Source organism: Neltuma alba, unplaced genomic scaffold, assembly GCF_004799145.2.
Source record: "Neltuma alba isolate B1F8T4 unplaced genomic scaffold, ASM479914v2 tig00013234_pilon, whole genome shotgun sequence".
In the NCBI taxonomy this organism is placed as follows: Eukaryota; Viridiplantae; Streptophyta; class Magnoliopsida; order Fabales; family Fabaceae; genus Neltuma; species Neltuma alba.
Genome location: NW_021637530.1, coordinates 228 through 17,531, shown reverse-complemented (window position 1 = coordinate 17,531; position 17,304 = coordinate 228). Strand labels below are relative to the sequence as shown.

The 17,304-nt window shown below is 32.1% G+C and overlaps 1 pseudogene; it reads right to left on the bottom strand.

The window, feature by feature from the left end:
* Positions 1 to 218: 218 nt before the first annotated feature.
* LOC114735574 (histidine kinase 2-like) lies at positions 219 to 15,465 on the bottom strand (annotated as a pseudogene).
* Positions 15,466 to 17,304: the final 1,839 nt, after the last annotated feature.

Here is a 17,304-nt window from a genome sequence, read left to right as displayed (position 1 = left end):
TTTCAATGAGATGTTCGATAAATATCAGTTAACAGAACAGACTTCGTAAATTTGATTGAAAGGATTTGTAAATCTTCTTTATAAGAGATTAGAGTCTTTAATGTGATTTTTCTTAGTTAATAACTGTGACTATATCTGACTTGATGCTTGATTACAGAAATAGTTTCAATGGATGATTACAGAAACAGCTTCAATGGATAAAAATCATAATGGCACTGTCAGAGAATGGAAGTAGCATTAAATGCTCGCCATATCTGCATAAACATTGATAACTCATGTATAATGCCTGACAGCAAAATATTTATGAGGCCGTTGAGGCGAGCTTTTCCGGAGTTAGTGGCTTTGAGGTAATTTGATTGACAGAGAATATACAATAAATTAATCATACTACTATCAAGTAAAACATCCCCCTTATCTCGATATATACACTATCACGTCGCGTGATATTTTGGCTTCTAGGCACTATCCTATCATAAACATAATAGATACTCCCTCTCCTATCATATCCATAACTGATATTCCCCTAGTTATTATTATAAAATATTCTTAACTAATTCTCGCGTATTAAAAATTAATATTTCATAACATTTCCCCATTTTATTTAGGTTTAAAAAAATTTTAATGAATTTTCTTCTCTACTCTTCCTAGATCAAAAAATTTGAGATGTTACATATTTCATTATTTTTCCCACCTCTGTTTCCAAACTTCAAACGGTGACTTTATATACTTTAAACATCAAGTTAATTAATAAATTCTCATAATATTAATTAAATCTTCTAAATAAAATTTAGGAGCACACACAATGCTTTCTAACATGGTTTTACATGTATTCGTATGTGAAAACTTTTTTATAACTATGGCAGTTATAAGTAATGCTTGTAACTGCCACAGTAAGATCAGAAGCACACACAATCCACTTTCTTTCCTACGTTTTTATTTTCATCTATGTTCTACTCTAGAAACTTCACCACATACAACAAAATACGCTATACGATCAGACTACATCACCATAACACCATATCTGTTCCTACTTCCTTCAATTGAATATAAATATAACATACACAATAAATGAGAATAGTGGGAACAAAACCGTGGTATGTGCATGCACAAATTTCCATTTCATTTCCTATTTACCCCTTTCTTGTCCAACGAATATCAATATTCAATAGCACCCTCAATCAGGATCCTGAGGAGCCAAAAAAAGGAAGAAAAAAAAGAGACTATTAAGTTACTAGCCAACAATAAAAAGTAAACTTCCATCAATGAGTCTGGATCATTGAACTATTATATGGTAAAATACTTTTTGGATCGTTGAAGATTCATTCAAATTGCGATATGTAGAGTGGAAAACCGGATTGAACCAAATTTTATCTGTATTTCAGATTTCAAAGACAATGAGCCAGATGGCTCCTCAAAGTTTTCTCTTTTTATTGGTTCATTAGGCTCCAGCTGGGATTCAAACCTGGATCCTTTGTCCCATATCAGTTAAGTCAAAGTTCATTGGTGGCTGGTTGGTTCCTTTATTATGTATAAAGCACAAGTAAATTGAAGGAATAAAGATAGAACACATCACTTGGTGTAACAATGAACAAGGCCACATATTTGAGGCCATGCCATGTCTTGTTTTAAACTGTTTACAACCATTACTACATCTGGACAGGACTTTTAGCTGGGAAGTATACATGAGCTAGCTCTCTGTTGCTGGTCGTTATATTCTTGATTGAAGACATGCTAGACAGAGAGATCAGTCTATCATTGCAAACAGGATGGCCTCATGACTTGGTGGTAATTTCAACTCATCGACCAGACCCAAAGCAACATACCATTGCCTCATAGAGCTGTTCTTCTTTGAATGGCTTTGAGACATAGTCATCCATCCCACACCTATTACACTTCTCGATTGAAGCTTGAGTTATATCAGCTATCATAGCCAATACCGGCATGTGCCAATAAGCCACATTACCAAGCATCTCTGTTGATGCTTCACCACGTGCAATTTTTTGATTTAACTCTTCCTCCAGACAGCGGATTTGTCTGGTCACTTCACATCTATAAATGACAAGAATATTTCTAAAATTTAGCTTAGTCAGGAATCCTGCTCTGTGAGATCCTAACTAGAAAAGAATGTAGAATCTATCGTATTTCTAACATCTGCTAAGTGGCCACCCAACATACTGAACAATCTTAGAAATATTAGGAATCAATATAAAATTGTTCATCAAGCTAAGGTTGCAGATGGATCCTCTCCATTGTGTAGAGGAGACAACCCTAGCAGGATGTGGAACCCACATTTACAGGACGATCTAAGGCCAGAATGAATATTTATTTATCTTTTCATCCTCAAACTAACATTCAAATAGAAATTAATTGATAGCTTTATAAGAATCTTGGTCCATGAGATCATATGAAAAATTCCCTAATGAAAGGAGGATATTTAACGATCCTAGACAGAGGAACTGTCAATGTAAAGTTATTGACAAATTGAAAATTGCTTATACCATTTCTCCAAGAAAGTGGTTATATTAAGTTGTTAAATACAAAGTCAGACCATAATTACATAATATTTTCTACTCCACAAGTCATGGATTATGTAGATACCTTCAGAGGTCAATGGTGCAGCTGTCAGGCTCTCAGCAGAAGTCAGTCCCAGTTCAAATATAGCTAGCAGGTTATTTGCAAAAACATATTATGTAGATGCTGATTTCTTGCATAAAATTAATTACACTATTATGCTCTAATATGCCTGCATGTTTTCTACAGTATGAAAGATGACTACAGTGTCTCACATTCTGAAAGAATCATCAAAGCAGGAGATTATGAATAGACAGATCAATTACCCGTCCATTTCTGGCATTTAGAGATCCATGAAACAAGCATCAAAACTGTGTGGCGGCTTAAGTATCTGTAAGGCAGCCTTGCCACCCTCCACAATGGTTACTTTTGCCCCATGTCTTCGTAGCATACCTTCTGCTACTTTTCTGTTCACCGCATTGCCATCAACCACCAAAATATGTTTGTCTTAGCAAGTTCCCAAGGTTTGGTTCTTTCTTTCTAATTATTTGCTTCTTCTCACTTCCAAGGGCTTCTCTGTAGGAGCGAATCAAAGCACTAAACCGAAGAGGTTTCATTAGAATATTATCTACAACACCAACAGATTTTAGCTCACCACGTTCATCAGGACTAAAGTTGTTGGCCAAGAGGAAAATCTTGGGAAAACATTTCAGGTCTCTTTTGATGTCTTTCTGCCTGTGTTTCTTGATGACATACAATAGATTACTTCCTTTATCCAAGACATCCTTGTCTATTAGAATCATCTCCAACTGTTGAGAAATACTGAGAAAATACAAGTAACATTTAGCAAAACATTTCACAACAATGAATTCACGAGTACAAAACTTTCAAAAATTGACTTCTAACGCATGTTTCCAGATATTAAAACCTTTCATGTGTACTTTATGGCAAATCAAAATTAATGACATCACCTCCTCTGCTAAAAAAAAAAGGGTCTCACTTTTCAAAAATAAACAATTGCTTTCATGAGACTACCAAAAAAAAAAAATCATATTAACATGCAAGATTCACTTCCCATCCGAAACATGCAGCAGTTTGAACATGGTATCTTAATTTGTTTTGCAAATTGCTCATTTTGTTCTCTCTGCTCCAGAAATCATGTGTAATCCATATTCTACAATTATATGTTAAGTAAATTGCTCATACACAAAATTCCCTGATGATGCTTTGCATGGTACCTTTGGAATAATAACACTCATATAACGTGCTTTGATAGTGATCTAATGTCAACCATTCTTTTTTGAAAATTCAGATAACCTTAATATAAATTCAAATGGCAAATGCAAAATTACCTCTTGTTGGAAGAACCAGATAGATAGGAGTATGTTGAGTTAAGACTACAAGCAACATCCGCAGACATCCAGATAATGTCTTGTAACTTCAGCATGGATTCTTCTTCTATCCACCACAAGTGCTCTCAATCCTTGAAACTCTGAAACAAAAGCGTTGCACTGCTGCCACTTTGTATCCAGAGATGAGGCTTTTGGCATCCTGAAAGTTGCACTAAAAGAAAACGTAATGCCAATGCTAGGTTCCCTTGCAAATCCAATTTCTCCTCTCGTGAGGTCGACTAAACGTTTACTAATGCTCAGTCCTATTCTAGTCCCACCATATGTTCGTGAGGTGGAACTATCAGCTTGCATAAAAGGGATGAATATACAGTCTTGTGCATCCAAAGGAATTCCTATTCCTGTATCTTCAACCGTCACTAGTAACTGAATCACTCTAGGCTCATCCATCAGATTCATACTACTTAACTTTTTGAAATTTGCCCAGCTTTTCCATCTATTGACAACAGGAAACCCACTTAACGTATTATAGGTCCTGTCTGACATGTCCTGGAACCCTTGACTCAGAACAACATCCATAATGTGAAGTGGGCTCTTCACTTCATTTGCCAAATGAGCCGATACAAATACATGTCCTTTAACATGAGTGAACTGAAATACAAGAAATAAATAAATGACTAGAGATCATGAAACAATAATTAAAGTGGCATTTCATAGGTATCAAGAAAATCTGCTGGTACGAGTACATGTCCTTTATCATAGGTGAACTGAAATACAACAGATGAATAAATGACTAAAGATAATGAACCAATGAGTAAAGTGGAATTTTACGGGTATCAAGAACCTGCTGGTGTAATACAAAATTTATGAATAATGAGAGTAGCAAGAGGAGAACGGAGACAAGTCATAAAATATTGGCAAAAACCCATGCCAAATAACAGTGGATTAAAAAGTCACTGAGAAACATAGAAATGCATCCTTAGGATAATGAAAGATAAAACATTTCTTCATTTACTCAACTTCGATCTCTCAGGTAAAATTAGTAAATGGTCCAAAATCATCTTAAAGATAACTTTTCAACGAGAATAGATCAACTGATGTAATTCGTGGAAGACATTCATATGCAGGCCGTGCCACCAGATGCTATTCTCGTGGGGTGAGAAAATTGTCATCTACTTTGTAAAGTAAGCATAAAAGTCTAAAAAGGTTAAAAAGTGCACCAAGAAAATGCTACAAAAGTGTTTTTGAAAAAAAAAAAATTTAACACTTCTTGTAGCGTTTTCCTGAGAAAGCACTACATAAGTGTTTTTTATAAAAGAAAAAAAAATTAATTTACTTCCTGTAGCGCTTAATGCTACAAAAGATTTTTTTCATAAAAAAGAAATTATACTTCCTATAGCGGTTCCTTAAGAAAACGCTATGTTAAGTAATTAAGCATTTCCAAAACCACATTTACAGAACTTAATTATACAAAAATTTCTCAACTGCCAGTAAAATTTAGAGATCAAATACATACATTAAAATTCTCAGAATAACATAGCTAATTAAATTAACAAACTTACATTACCGCTATATATATTAACAACAGCATAAAGTCGAATCATAGAAGAAAAGCAACTACTCACTTTATATAAAGAATTGTTCGAACACATATCTGTACCACTCTTCAATGACTTCATTTACTTGCTTGTCAGTGTAGTTTGTGCAACGAGCATCTTGATAATACTTCTCAATAATTTACATAGCCAATTAAAACAACTAAAAATTAAGCATTAGACAATAATTAGAGTTAATAAACAATATAAAGTGAAAATAAAACTACTTACATCGTTGGGAATACAAATTTGATCATAAGTAATAATATCTTTCATGAATCTCATAATATAATAACCACAATTATTAGTATTGGGTTGGAAAGGACACTGCAACAATATCGTCAAATAGTTAAATCAATTTATGAATGCAAATAATTTATTTTCAAAACTTAAGAATTTAAATAAATACTTTAATTTTCTTCCACACATAGCTTTTGAAGGTGTCAGTAGCTTTAGAATAACTCAATCCAACAGAACTTTGAAAGCCAATCAACGCACTAATAAAATGAAACTGAGATTAAATTGGTTATTTAGTCATACAAATATACAATGTACCCAAGCATGGGCAAACACTTACCTATTAAACAACCGCATCATATCAGGATGGTCTCTTGGTTGACCATGCTCTAAAGGATCCAAATAGTAAATAAGGGAACCCAAAGGTGCCACTGGATTGATCACAATCAATATCCAATGTTGCCTAAATTTTTTTAAAAATTGTTTAATTAAATCAAAAGTAGTAAGATGATTAACAAATATTATAACTCATAAGAGTACAGCCAATGACTTACCCCGTATTGAATGATGCTAGAAACAACATATTATGAGTTGCTTTTGCTGAGAAATACTCGTTAACTATATTAGATTGAAAATCAATGTCATTGTTTCCAATAAGTTGGCCTATCATATAGGGATTGATAAATGAAAATTGCACTAATCTCTCAGTGTCCATCAATATGTCATGATAAACAAATAATTAGATTAAAACTAATAACATTAAATGATAAATAAGAGGAATGATGAAATACCTAATCTAAATGTTAATAGTCGTAGCACCAAGCCATCTATGATGAAGTATGTCATTTAGCACATCCCAATCAATATTATCAAACATATCACTTGTGTTGTAGATGTCCTTATCAAACTCCACTTGAATACCATTTTCTTTTCGAAAAAAATTAGGTGCAATCAATTCCAATTGATTACGATATGAGGTAATTTGTTTTTGACCTATTTGACTTGTTGAGTGTTTTTTTTCGATATACTTGTTGAACCTTTTGAGTTGCTGCTAACCAATTGAACTTGTTTGCTCCTTTGTTGTGTAAGCTATAGAAATCATTAAACTAAATCAAATATTTCTAATAAGATACACGAAAAAGTAAAAAAAAAAAAAACAAGAAGAAGAAGAAGAAGTAAATTTATTACCTTTTTAAATGGCTCAATGAGACCTATAGGCCATGCAACGAAAGCACCCACTACATCTTTCACCATTATTTGCTCATCCGGAGTAAAAAATGGTAATTGAGCATCTTCATTGGTGCAAACATCAATCCTTACATGGAGTGTGTTCTGAGGCAATGGTGAATCGTGGAGAATTTCATTACCATTATTGTAGACAACGCCTACAGCAACTACATGATCAAATATTTCTAATAAGATACATGAAAAAGTAAAAAAAAAAAAGAAGAAGAAGAAGAAGAAGGAGAAGAAGAAGGAGAAGTAACTTTATTACCTTTTTAAATGGCTCAATGAGACCTATAGGCCATGCAACGAAAGCACCCACTACATCTTTCACCATTATTTGCTCATCCGAAGTAGGAAATGGTAATTGAGCATCTTCATTGGTGCAAACATCAATCTTTACATGGAGTGTGTTCTGAGGCAATGGTGAATCATGGAGAATTTCATTACCATTATTGTAGACAACGCCTACAGCAACTGCATGTTTAAAAGACTGATCTAAATGCAGCTTGCAATTTGAGTTTCCCTACCAAAAAAAAAATGAAGTCAATAAAGAAGAAATTTTAAAGAAATTAAAAATTAAGTAGAGAAAAAACTTGGGAAAATTTACTGGAAGAAGAGGGATTTTAGGAACTAAAGTACAACTATCCTTTATGCTTAGTCCATCGCATGTGCGAATACTTGGTCCCACCCCATGTTGCATGTAACACTGCAATTGGTCCATTAATTCCATATTTTTTTGTTGCAATAGACGAGTCTGTTCAAAAAATTGTTCCTGCATTTGCTACTTGAAAGAATTCATTCCTCTTTTAGTTGTGAAATCCCATTTCTGCTGTAGCGCTTTTGGAGTCCAAAATAAGATGTCGGTGTCACTCTAAAACCAACACCCCAAACACGACCAGGAACTTCGGGGACATTTAATGCTCTACTAAGCAAATCATCACGTCCAATACGTTGGGTTTCATCTGGTAATTCTTGTGTGATTGATTGCTAGCAAAAAAAAGAATGATAAAATTTCTTATGAAATAGAATCGTTTAAATAAAAACTACTTAATGGAATATATAATACTTACACAATACTCTGCAACCCTTCTAACTTCATCATGAACAATTTCACCTTTTTTGTTAGTGCAACCAACCAGCCACAACACATGTCGGGATAATTGTGTAGCATCTAAATTTGATTCCTTTATCTACATATTAGAATTATTTAAAGTTAAAAATTATTCTAATAAATGTTATACATATGAAGCAATTATTAGTGCATATATCAGTTTTTGCTCCATTTGTTCATATGTTATTCGTCCTTGTCTATAGCGATATTTCATGTTTATCGCTTGGGTCCGATTTTTGTCACTTAATTCCTGTTTAGAGGAAAATTATTAATATTAATATATGTTAATTACATATAAATTACAGTTGGAAAAGTGTATTATTACCTAAAATTGCTCAGTTGTATGTGACTCCAAAAAGATATCCCATTATTCTTGATTGATGATACGATCATATAAACTTGGTGGTGTTGGGATGATATTCTCATTATCATCTCTTATGTAGTATTTGATCAGATCAGCACGAAACTTTCTTAGAAGAGTGCCAGCTTTCATCAGCACATACATCTTTCGAGTCTCATCAATAACAAAACAAGACTGCAAGAAAAAACCATATTTAATTGGTTGAAGTGTGATCTTATAAGAAAAATAGTAAGAATGTTAGAGTAATTAATATTTTACCTCCACTTCATTCCAAACTAAGTTCTTATACTGATTCAGGACTCTTCTCCAATCTGCAAATGTACAAGGGACTCTATCTCGAACTGTAGTACCAATGAAACCAATAAATTTGCTACGATTGACTCCAATTGGTTGCTCCTTGGAATTCCACTCAATTGATTACTTGATTCCCTTATTTCTCAACTTGATCAACTTAGCCATAATGGTCCTACCACGGGCTACATCATGCTCATATTTCTCTCTTTCAATGCGCAAAGGAACTGGAACATTATTCTCATTCTCCTCAGGAATATCGACAGTCATTCACAAAAGATTAATTTACATTTATCCACATAAATGCATGAAAGATTCAAAACCATAAAGTTTCATGGCAGCAGTGTTTGTGAAGCAAATTGCTTTGCAGATAGTGTCAGGGACAATCTTGGTGTAGATCTTGATCAAATTTATGCCGCAAACCATGTTTACAAGCATGTTTAATTCGTTGACTTGAATTTGTGATTAATCATTGACTTTGTGATTAATTATTGACAGATGCCATGTGGAAAAGCTGTGCGAAGAAGCTTTCCATTTAATTGCACCTTTTTTCAAATCAATGATGTATAGCTATGTGAAATCTCATATATACTTCTACATTTTTAATCTAATATTAAACAGTGTTTGCACAAGTCTGAACCGAATTAATGTTCCAGAAGTTCGATTTGGAATCTTGATAGGGGAACAGTTTATTTTGGAACATATTTAAAGGTAAAGGCTTTTCACCTATCATTTTCTAATAGCATAAGTGTTAGCGGAGTGGAACTTATATGCACATTTTATCAACCAGGTTTGTCAATCCAAATAATTCAGTTTAGTTCAGATTTTGTCCTGCTTTGGTATAAAAATCATTGAGGTTTGAAATAGTCTCCCTCCTCTAGTCTTGTAGTGTTTTGTATATTACACTAGAAAAAAAAAAACCTTTTGCTTGCATACTTAAAGAAAAATTTTACTTGGATTTTTATACAACCTTGATGCATGATAGGCAAGTAAAATTAACTTGTACTATGTATTTATATGTAGCATTTGAATTATGCACGTCTTCTACTATTAATTGAATTTCTATTACTTGATAGCCATGCAACTAGCCACTAATAGTTTTATCCTTTATATTTTTTGTGGATTTTTTTAAATTTTATGATATTCTATGCAAAAAAAATTAAAGCTGCTGTTTTATTTCCTATTTTCTCCCTTCATTAGATCTGTTGTTTCATCTATCTCAATGTTATTTATACTCTGTAGTCTTCTCTTGTATTTCTTTGTCTGCTCAAATACACTATTAAGGGAAGTGAAGAAAAATCTAGCCAGTGTGAGTCTAAGCTAGAACAACTACAAAATTTCTAGAAACTATAAAAGGTTAAGAACTGGCCACAATTTCTCTGCCCTAAACCCCTCTGCCCTAACATACACATCACACCACCCCCATTTTTTTGCCTTATTTTATTTTATTTTTGTAGTATTTTCAAAACGCTACATTTAAACCCACTACAAAAAAAATATTAGGAATAAGCTGTAAAAGCGCTACAGACTTTTTTTTATTTTTTAAATATGGTAACTTCCTGTAGCGCTTTTCTGAGAAAGCACTACAGGAAATTCATCTCCGCTACAGGAAATGCATCTCTTGTAGCCCTTTTATGAGAAAGCGCTACAAGAAGTGCATTTTCTATAGCGCTTTTTCAAAAAAGCACTACAGAATATAATCATAATTTCTGTGGCGTTTTCTTAAGAAAACGCTACAAAAGTATTTTTTGTTTAAAAAAATTAATTGATATTCTATAGTATTTTTTTAATAAAATACTACAGAACATATGTCATTAATTTTTGACGGCCCATAACAATAAAGATCATATTTGCCAGCATATTATTCTACCTAAAATAGAAAATAAAAAATTATAACTATCACATACCTTCACATTTAATTGATAATAATTAATCATATCTCACTAATTAATTTTCCAACATATTTCAAGTTTTCACATACCTTCACATATTGGTTCTTTTTTTAATTTAGAAGTAAGATAGGAGATAAATTTAATTTTAGATATGAAACATCAATTATTTTATTTTTTAAATTTATAATTTTTAGGATTTATGAATAAAGAGGACTGTTTAATAAAAGTAATACACCTTTTTTATCAATATTTAATTTAATTTTTTTATCAATATACTTAAATTAATTATCTAAGAGTATTAAAAATGAGAATTAATATTTTTTGTAGCAAAAAATTAGAATTAATGTTTTATATATTTCTCCCCATTCTTCGTCTTTTTCATTTTGATTCTCTCACCTTTCCTTCATCTCTTTCTTTCCCTTTCTTTGTCTTCTCCTTTCCATTAGAACAAGCCCTTATTTTGCACCAAATTACATTACCAACCTTTCTGTCCGTGAAGGCAAAGAAATTGGAACTACCTGGCTTGACCAATCTTTTCCACGAAGGAAAATGAAAAAGACGCAACAAATTTATGCTCTCCTAAGTCCTAACAAATTAATTGAGTTCCTGACGCAACTCCCAGTCGCGGGACATTTTGGGCGATCTCCAAGTGATGTGATCAGTCTTTTATTATTGGGCATCGCTTACCGAAGGTCTGACCAAGGAGGGGTGACTAACCACCCACCTCTTCCAGGGTTCGCGTGCTGGCGCATAGCCAAAGGATTGAGCCGTAGGCTGCTCCTTTCACTTATCCTAGCTTTATCCTACAAGTAAGGCAGGGTACTCAATTACTTATTTATCAGCGCAGGGCTATCTTTGTATCACCTGCTCCCTGATAGGCCTGCTTACTAGCGGCTTAAAAGAGAAGCTTTTCCGAAGAAAAGAGCTCTCGCCTTTGAACTCCCTGACCCCTGGCATACAAGGAAAAATTGGACCATTTCGGCTCTAACTTTTTACTTGGATTGAGAAAAAATTATACGTTTGCTCCTTTGTTTATTTGTACTTTTTTATCAAGCATTGCGTTATTTACTTGTCACTTTGCTGCCCATTGATTTGCATGTACTTTGTGTATCGAAAAATTTTAAAAATCTATAATGTTTCCACAGGTTTAAACCTATTTTCTTTCTTGAGAAAAAGACAAAAAAATGCCACTTGAACTTTATAATCCTTAAATGGTCAGCTGAATTTGAGAAATCCCAATTTGGTCGGGATTATCATGTTAAAAGAAAAGACCAAACTGTCATTTATTTATTTATTGTTTTTAAAATACCAAAACCCCCACTGGCTGGCCGGTCACTGGAGCTCCGGCGGCGGCAGTTATCAAAGCTCTGGCGATCAGCCGACAATTGGTCACCGGAGCTCCAACAGTCCGCAATAATTTTTTTAAAAATTTTTACAACTTCAGTGTAGCAGTTAACAACAGGTTTTCTAAGAAATTCAACAAGTTTCGATGGCCAGAAACAATTTTTTTGAAAATTTTTACAATTTCAGTATAACAGTTAACAACTTGTGACGTTATTAACAACTTTAGTATAGCAATTAACAACAGGTTTTTTAGAAAATTCAACAATTGGTTGCCGGAGCTCCCGCAGCCGGAAACAATTTTTTTGAAAATTTTTACAACTTCCATATAACAGTTAACAACTTTTGTAACGCTATTAACAATTTCAGTATAATAGTTAACAACAAATTTTCAGTAAAAATGCTACTTTTTGAATTTTTCGGAAAACTTGTTGTTAACTACTATACTGCGGTTGTTAATAACATTACAAAAGTTGTTTACCGTTATACTGAAGTTATAAAAAATTTCAAAAAAAAAGTAATTGCTAAAGTTGTAAAAATGCTATTTTTTTGAAGTTTTAAGAAAACATGTTAAATGCTATACTAAAGTTGTTAATAGAATTACGGAACTTGTTAACGGCATTATTGAAGTTGTAAAAATGCTACCTTTTGAATTTATCAAAAAACCTATTGTTAATAGCTTTACAAAAGTTGTTAACCGTTATACCGACGTTGTAAAAATTTTCAAAAAAATTGTTTCCGGCCATCGAAACTCCAGCGAGCAATTGTTGAATTTTCTGAAAAACCTGTTGTTAATTGCTATACTGAAATTGTTAATAACGTCACAAAAGTTGTTAACTGTTATACTGAAGTTGTAAAAATTTTCAAAAAAATTATTTCCGGCCACCGAAGCTTGTTGAATTTCTCAAAAAACATGTTGTTAACTGCTATAATAAAGTTGTTAATAGCGTCACGAAAATTGTTAACTGTTATGCTGAAGTTATAAAAATTTTTTTTGACCACCGGAGCTTGTTGAATTTTCCAAAAAACTTGTATTAACTGCTATACTGAAGTTGTTAATAGTCTTATAAAAGTTGTTAACTATTATACAGTTTCAGTAGTTTTAAGTAATGGTTTTCACGAGTTTTGTCAAGCAATTTTCACATAACCACCTTAATTAAATTTTTTCCTTCCACTGCATCATTCTGACAATCGATTGTACAATATCAAACACAATACTTTATCAATAAAAACCAAGAGAAATTATTGACGGTCTCTTTGCCTATATTTCCCTTATGAGTCATCGCATTGAACTTTCTGCCTCTTTGCTTCATGGTAATCTAAATAGTTTATGATAAAGGAGGAGGAAGACAACTAGCAAGGAAAAAGGAACATGAAAGATTAACAACTATTTATATATGCATGAAAAAGAAATCACCTAATTAATTAATTGGTCTAAGAATTGCAATTATAATTAATCATAATTAAAGGAAAGCACTTTGGTGATAATAGGAAAGATGAAAGAAGGACGAGTGTCTACTTTTTTTTTTTTATAATAAAAGGAAATCTCATTAGGTAACCACAGGATTGCTACCAACAGTATTGCAATCTAAATCCAAAATAGAAACTACCTCCTTAGGTAATTTGCATTCTCATCTTTCTTCCTTGGTCACAAGCTGAAACTGACACACACAAACTTGTCTTTCTCATCCTTTGGCTACCCATGATAATAGAGATAGCCACCCAAATGGACAAATCGCATAAATGGAACATAAAAAGCAACAAGGTATCAAGTTAACAATAAGAAAAAGTTAGCATCACACCTGAAATTGGATGCCGAACACCAACCCCTTCAACGACAGGTCACGATGACACCGACGAGCACCACTTTCACTGATAGCTTTCGAAGCAAAAATTGGAAGGAAATGGGAACAAAAAGGCCACAAGTTTTAGTTGGTTTTTGCTAATGGTTGATGCAAGTAGATTGGGTGAGATTTTCAGCTTCGAATGGGAAGAAACGCTGATGAAGTTTGTGTTTGTTTCCCTCTTACTTTCTGCTTCTTTCCAAGGTAGAAATGTCTTTCCACGCTTTACTAAATTGCATTAAAGTTCTTTTGGGACTTCAAAAGAATTATCATATTTGAAGGGACTTTTTTGCTGTATACTTACTTGCGTGGACCTCAATGTCATTTTCCCTAAATCTTTTTAAAACTATTATTAAAATATTAAATTATAAAAATAAATAAATTATAAATTATAAACTATATTAAAATTTAATTTTAATGATTTGCAAGTGCACTAAATGTTCCTAAAAATTTTTTATAAATAGTTTATAAAAAATTAAAATATAAACCATTGAAATACGTTAATCTAACGGTTAAAAAAAAGAGAGAGAGAAGGAAAAAGGATGGAAAGAGAAGAGAAGAGGTTCTGAACCGCGTGTCATTCTACATTTTGGCAAAATTTTCTAAAGATAGTTACTCTTTTGGGCTTAAAATTAATATTTCAGATTTTAAATTAAATTGTTTTATTCCCAATGTTTTAGGACCCGCGCGGGTTGAAACTATGGGCACTATTAACAAAAGAAATTTCTTGAAATAAATGAAATTGCTATATCTTATAGCTCACTATAGAGAAAGAAGATTGTTAGAGTAGAATTAAACAGAGCAATTCCAAATTGAGTGCAACTGATTGCTCACACATTATAGGTGAAGACTAAACATAAATGTTGAAAACCTCTCTAAATAATATTGTTAGTCTTGTTACTTGTTGTCCATCAGTATCCAAGACTAAAATTTTCATACCATCTTTCTGCATTATACGGGATACAAAAACAAATAACTGTCCGTGAATAAATATTGGCCATGGAAGAAATAAGCTCACAATAAACAAATTGAGCCCCTAACTTTTTTTTTTTTATTGTAAGAGTATCACTGTGAATCGATGTCTACATAGTGTGAATAGATATCCTGAATTAGATGGTAACAATAGTTAGCTACGTTATTATTACTTTTTGGTTGGTCATAGGACCTGTTAAGATTTCACATCCAGTTAGGAGCCGGCAATCCAACCCCACAAAAAATGCTAGGTTCAAAATCATATATTAAGGATGAAGAGTAAATATAAATACTACCTCCGATCTTTAATATAAGACATCATTTGACTTTTATTTTTGTCATAAATATAAAACTCTAATCCACTTTGTTTCTCATATTGATTCATTTTTTCCCCCAAAATAGTCCTTCTAATAATGATAGTTCTAACTAGTAAACTTGATTAGTTAGATATTTTAGAAAAGATAACACCTATGTATTACAAATAACTAAATTAACTTACTCTTTTCATCTATTTAAATGAGTCAACTAACTCTTATATTTAGGACTGGAGTTAGTGTTATAGAAAACCTCTTTAATACTATGAAGTCTCGTTTGTTGGCTGTAAAGTTGACAATCAAGTTGGGCCCACCAGCCTAACCCATCAACCCATAGAAGGGAATAGGTCCAGATTTAGCCAACCCACCAAGAAGCAGGACTTTGGTCTCTTCGCCCATGCCACTGAAGCTGGTGCCCATGGCTGATTAACCCAAAAGCCACAGGATAACGTGGAATTTTTTTTTTTTTAATTTCGTTTGGAAAATCATATCTGGACTTTGGTTGTTTTAAATGTTTCGTTCTTTTGTTCATGGTATTTTCGATAATTTGCTAGTATTTTCTATTAAATTATAGATTGTTAGTGTTAAGGATGGTTTAGCTGGTTATTTACATTTAGTTTTACTAATAAAATTGAGTGCTTTAAATATAACATCAATATATTACCAACAAAAATGTATCCCAAAAAATAAGATAGTACCTCTGGTACTTAATATAAACTATCATTTGACTTTTATTTTGATCCTAAATATAAGACCTTAATCTATTTTGTCTATCATATTTATTCAATTCTTTCAAAGTAGTCTTTATAGTAGTTCTACATATTAAATATTTAATCAAATGATAGTTTTAGTTAGTACATTTGATTAGCAAGGGTATTTTGAAGAAGACAACACTTGAGCATTACAAATAACAAACTCAACAAACTTTTTTAATCTATTCAAATTAATCAATTATCTCTTATATTAAAGATCGAAAGTAGTACTACCAAATTAGAATTTGAATTAACCAAGAAGGAAAGAGTATAAAGAGCTCAAGATACATTGTATAAGAAAAAAATGACAACATAAAATTAAAAAAAAAAAAAAAAGCCCACAAAGGTGAGGTTGAGTTAGCCTTCTCGCAATCGAGCCTTCACGGCCCGCACCACCCGCAACCCATGTCAACAAAGAAATCATGCTATGCATATCCCTTGAAAGAAAAAAAAAAAATCAAAATCTTACTTTTAAATTTATAATAAAAATAGTCTTAATTGATCCTAAGTTAGGGAGTTATGATTTTTTTAAAAATTTTTAGATTATACGAATTAAGATAACAACGGAAAAATGAGTGAAATTGAAAAGCTATTTCCCTTGATGATTCTCTCATCTGCTTATTTAGCCACCCTCCAAAATGAAGATTAGAAATGAACTTAGCTATGATATTTGCTGCGAAACGTAGTAAAAGTGAAATATTCTAGAGAAGAATTAAACATAGTTAAAAAAAAAATCTAAAAACAAAAGAGAGAAGAGTCACAGCCCAGTCATCAAATATCAAGTTCATTTAGAATGATAAAATCTCCAGAGGAGCTTTGCAAATAAATTGCTATGCCCACAACTAATTTGCTATTGATTTTATTTTTTATATTAATGTATGAAATTAATTATGAATTTACTTAGAACATATCATATATAGCAAATATTTTTTATTTTTGGAATTTTAAGTGGTTTTTAATTATGGGTCTACACTCAAAAGTTTAGCAATTATTTTTACTAAGTGAGAAAGTGAACATATGTCCTATATTTATACTTGCTATTGATCCATTCTATTTTCACATGTTTTTAATAAATTGTATTATTTTTATATTGACATGATTTTAATTTTCTTATACTTATGCACGAAATCAATGCTGAGTTTATTCAAAACATATCATATAATATTTTTTATTTTTAAAATGTTTAAAGTTTTTTTCAAGTATGTATTTGCGGTTTAAATGTTCAGGAATTATTTTCATTAAATAGGAAAGTAAACATGTGTCCCATTGTGATATTTGCTGTTAGAACCGCGCGATTTTTAGAGCTTTAAATAAACTCCCTTGTTTATATTTTGGATTGTTATTGATTTTGTTTTCTATACTGATATATGAAATTAAGAATGAATTTATTCAGAACATATTATATATATATATAGCAAATATTTATTATTTTAAGAATTTTAAGAGTTTCTTAATTATGAGCCTTCGCTTAAAAAGATTGGGAATTATTTTAACTGAGTGAGAAAGT